This window comes from Rutidosis leptorrhynchoides, chromosome 8 (genome assembly GCF_046630445.1).
Source record: "Rutidosis leptorrhynchoides isolate AG116_Rl617_1_P2 chromosome 8, CSIRO_AGI_Rlap_v1, whole genome shotgun sequence".
NCBI lineage: Eukaryota > Viridiplantae > Streptophyta > Magnoliopsida > Asterales > Asteraceae > Rutidosis > Rutidosis leptorrhynchoides.
In genome coordinates, this window is record NC_092340.1 from 300,941,400 (window position 1) to 300,946,902 (window position 5,503).

Consider the following 5,503-nt stretch of genomic DNA (forward strand, 5'->3'; position numbering starts at 1 on the left):
TATAACATCTCAAACCCAAACAAATGAGAGGTTTGATCAGTCATTAAGAACTCATTAGGGTTGACCATCCAACATCATTAATTACGAAGTATAAATTAATTATTATTAATTAAAACCCTAATTAGGGTTGTTTATTTATTTAATTAGTTTAGTTTTTATTATTAATTTGTATTTTTAGTTTAATTAGTTTTAATAAACATATAAAATTAATACTTTTATAAACTAAATAATATAAAATAATATTTTTATAAAAATTGTACTTTTTACAACTTTAAGTTTATTTTTATATTTTGTATCTTTTTATTCGTTTTAGCGTAATATTTGTATTTTTCGCTCATACTTAGTTTTAAACTTAGTATTTTGCCATAGTTATTTTTATTTTTAGATTTTTAGGCTTTGCCGTAAAATCCATTAAGTGCTTTTTCTTTAGACTAAGATTTAAGTGCTTTAGAATTTTGCGACACCATTTTATAAATTTTAGTACTTTTTAAGTAATTACCGTTTTGGATATAGTATTTCTTTTAAGTTTTAATACCTTTAGACGCAACTTTTAATTTTTAGTTTTTAGTTCCTTTTTAAGTATCGACGCGCTACTTTCTTATTTTTATTTTTCGACCCCTATTATTTTTCAGCCTTTTATTTTTTTCGACGTTTTTCGACGCGCTATTTTTCTTTCTTATTTCTCGACGCTCTAGTTTTTAGGACATAGAATTTTCTATTTCTTCTCTAAAATTTCTTTAAATTTCAACGAAAAATTATTTTAAGCGGTTAAATTGATAGACATCCAAAATTTTCTGGTTCGTAGTAATAGTTGGATTTGTTAATGGCTGAGTTGTGAGCTTCCGATTTAAAGGGTTCTGGCTCCCTGCTGCATCTATTGGCTATTCGAAACGTGGACAAAATCAGAAAAGTCTATTAATTTGATAACTTATATAATTTTTATTTTTAAAACTAATAGGATATTCAGTGAATGCACCGAGCAAAACGTTCACCACCTTTTGTACGTTCACCACCTGTAACTCGATCAAGACATCTAGCAAATATTTTCGCCGTTGATTTTTCTTTAGAATCGTCATCCAGTCGACCAAGTACTCAAATTCAAATTTCTGATAATCCATTTTTTGAACCCGACCTCACAATTGAGAATCCTGAGGATCTTCAGGGACAAAACAGAGATTCTGAACCATTAATCTTTCCTCCGGAACCACCAATCATTCAAACAGAGATTGTCGAGGAACCAATCATTAAATCAGAATACTCTAGTGATTCAGATTCAACAAATTCAATCATGGAGAATCTGGAACCTCTAAGTATGGAAGACCGAATGAGAGCTAAACGCACTGGCCAAGGTCACGCAATTACTCAACCAGACATTAATGCGCGAGATTATGAAATCAAAGGACAAATCCTACACATGGTGACTAATCAATGCCAATTTAGTGGTGCGCCGAAGGAAGATCCAAATGAACATCTTCGTACCTTTAATAGGATCTGTACACTATTCAAAATCAGAGAAGTTGAGGATGAACAGATATATCTCATGTTATTTTCCTGGACTTTAAAGGGAGAAGCCAAAGATTGGTTAGAATCGTTACCTGAAGGGGCGATTGATACATGGGACGTTTTAGTTGAAAAATTTCTTAAACAATTCTTTCCGGCATCTAAAGCTGTAAGACTTCAAGGAGAAATTGTTACGTTCACACAAAAGCCAAATGAAACTCTATATGAAGCGTGGACAAGATTTGGAAAGTTATTAAGAGGATGTCCGCAACATGGTTTAGACACTTGTCAAATAGTACAAATATTCTACCAAGGATGCGACATCACTACAAGAAAAGACATAGATATAGCAGCTGGTGGTTCCATTATGAAGAAAACCGCAACTGACACTTATAAAATTATTGATAACACTGCTTTCCACTCACATGAGTGGCACCAAGAAAAAGATATCGTTAGATCATCTAAAGCAGCTAGAGCCGATTCTAGCCATGACTTAGATTCCATTTCTGCAAAGATAGATGCTGTCAAGAGACGAATGGAAAAGATGACTAAAGATATTCACTCAATACGAATTAGTTGTGAGCAGTGTGGAGGACCACATTTAACAAAAAATTGTCTCATTATTGAACTAACAATGGAACAAAGAGAGAATGTTTCATACATGAACCAAAGGTCTGGAAATAATTATCAGAATAATTATCAACCGCCAAGACCAATCTACAATCAAAACCAGAACTATAATCGAAATGTTCCATACAACAACCAACAAGGTCCTAGCAATCAACAAGTATCCAATAATACTTACAACCAGCAAAGACCTATTTTTCAAAATAAACCACCACAAACCGATGATAAAAAGCCAAATTTAGAAGATATGATGTCGAAGCTAGTTGAATCTCAAACTCAATTTTTCACATCTCAGAAACAAACCAATGAACAAAATGCTCAAGCATTTATAAATCAACAAGCTTCTATTCAAAATCTTGAATAAGAAGTAAGCAACCTAGTAAGGTTGATAGGTGAAAGAAAACCGGGAAGTCTACCTAGTGATACAAATACTAACCCCCGGAATGAAATAGCTAAAGCCATTACCACAAGAAGTGGTATTACACTTAAACCACCAGAAATACCTGTAATTTCTGATGAAGCTATTCCTACTCTACAAGAACCACAACCTGAGCAAGATAAGGAAACAGAACCGGTAGTTGAGAAGGTTAATGAAGATAACACAGTTATGGCTAAACCTTATGTTAAACCATACCAACCACCACTTCCTTACCCGAGTAAAATGAGAAAAGAAAGACTTGAAGCCGAGCAATCCAAATTCTTGGATATGTTTAAACAAATAAATGTCAATCTTCCTTTCAATGATGTGATTTCAGGAATGCCTAGATATGCTAAATTTCTGAAAGATCTAATCATAAATAGAAAGAAAATGGAAGAACTCTCGGTTGTTACTATGAATGCTAATTGTTCTGCAGTGCTGTTGAATAAGATACCAGAAAAATTATCTGATCCAGGAAGTTTCACAATTCCATGTTTTCTGGGTAGTCTTAGTTCAATAGAAGCATTGGCAGATTTAGGTGCTAGTATAAATTTAATGCCGTATTCACTATACGCTAAACTAGACCTTGGAGAATTGAAACCAACACGAATAAGTATACAACTAGCCGATCGATCAGTAAAATATCCTAGAGGGATAATGGAAAACATGCTAGTTAAATTTGGTACTTTAGTATTTCCAGTAGATTTTGTTATTTTGGACATGGAAGAATATTCTCGAGTTCCTCTCATATTAGGAAGACCATTCTTAAACACGGCTAAAGCAATAATAGACGTGTTTGGTAAGAAACTGACCCTAAGTATAGAGGACGAGAGTGTTACCTTTTCTGTTGATAGAGCCATGCAACAACCGCAATCTGCAGATGATACATGTTATTATATTCAAACTATAGATTCACATGCAGAATTGTTAGAAGAATTTCCATAATTACAAGAAACAGGAGAATGTTCTTTAGGAGAAGGAACTGAATCAATTGATGAAACTGAAATGTTAGCTACACTTATGGCTAATGGATATGAACCAACAACAGAAGAAATTCAAATGCTAAAAGAAGAAGACAAATATCGATACAAATCATAGATAGAAGAACCACCGACATTAGAGTTAAAGCCACTTCCAAACCATTTGGAATACGCTTATTTACATGGTGAATCTGAATTACCTGTAATAATATCGTCTTCTCTTACTGAAAATGAAAAATCTCAACTCATTTCTGTGCTAAAAGCTCATAAACCAGCTATTGCATGGAAAATTCATGATATTAAAGGAATAAATCCTTCGTATTGCACACATAAAATCCTTATGGAAGAAGGTCATAAAATGTATGTGCATCGCCAACGAAGACTAAATCCGAATATGCAAGATGTTGTTAAGAAAGAAATTATTAAACTGCTTGATGCAGGTTTAATTTATCCAATTTCTGATAGTCCATGGGTAAGCCCAGTTCAATGCGTACCTAAGAAGGGTGGCATGACTGTCATCACAAATGAGAAAAATGAGCTTATTCCTACTAGGACTGTAACAGGATGGCGTGTTTGTATTGATTATAGAAAATTAAATGACGCCACCAGAAAAGATCACTTTCCCTTACCTTTCAAAGGTGCATGATGGCGAATTTTCACGACATGATAGAAGAATGCATGTAAGTTTTCATGGATGACTTTTCAGTCTTCGGTGATACATTTGAATCATGTCTAGTTAATCTTGAACGAATGCTTATTAGATGCGAACAATCAAATCTAGTACTTAATTGGGAGAAATGTCATTTCATGGTTAAAGAAGGCATCGTTCTTGGTCATAAAATTTCAAAGGAAGGAATTGAAGTGGATAGAGCTAAAGTAGATGTAATTGCTAAACTTCCACATCCTGCCAATGTTAGAGGAGTTAGGAGTTTTCTAGGGCATGCCGGTTTTTACCGACGTTTCATAAAAGATTTTTCTAAAATTGCCACTCCTATGAATAAACTCCTAGAAAAGGATGCTCCATTCATCTTTTCAGATGAATGTATCAAATCGTTTAATATTCTTAAAGAAAAACTCACTAATGCGCCGATCATGATAACTCCAAATTGGAATCTACCATTTGAACTAATGTGCGATGCAAGTGATTTTGCAATGGGAGCCGTTTTAAGACAAAGGATTGAAAAACAATTTCAACCTATTTATTACGCTAGTAAGACGTTACAAGGAGCACAAACGAATTACACAACTACTGAAAAAGAACTCCTTGCTATTGTCTTTGCTTTTGACAAATTTCGTTCATATCTCGTTCTAGCTAAAACGGTGGTCTATACCGACCATTCTGCTCTTAGATACCTATTTTCGAAACAAGATGCCAAACCAAGATTAATCCGTTGGATTTTCCTCTTATAAGAGTTCGATATTGAAATCCGAGATAAAAAGGGAGCAGAAAATCTCGCCGCTGATCATCTTTCTCGTCTTGAAAATCCCGAATTAGAAGTTCTAAATGAATCGGCCATACAAGACAACTTTCCTAATGAATATCTATTGAAGATAGATTATAATGAAATTCCATGGTTTGCAGATTATGCAAACTACTTAGTATGTGGATTCCTTGAAAAAGGATTGTCGTATCAAAAACGAAAGAAATTCTTTAGTGATATAAAACACTATTTCTGGGAAGATCCACATTTGTTTAAAAGTTGTCCCGATGGAATAATACGCCGATGCATATTCGGAGATGAAGCTAGTAAAATTTTAAACCATTGTCACACAGGACCAACAGGAGGGCATTATGGGCCTTAGCTCACAGCAAGAAAAGTTTACGATGCTGGATTCTATTGGCCTACAATTTTCAAAGACGCACACCTTCTTTGCAAATCCTGTGATGCTTGTCAAAGGGCCAAAAAAATAAGTCAACGTGATGAAATGCCACAAAATGTCATTCAAGTATGTGAAGTATTTGACATTTGGGGTATTG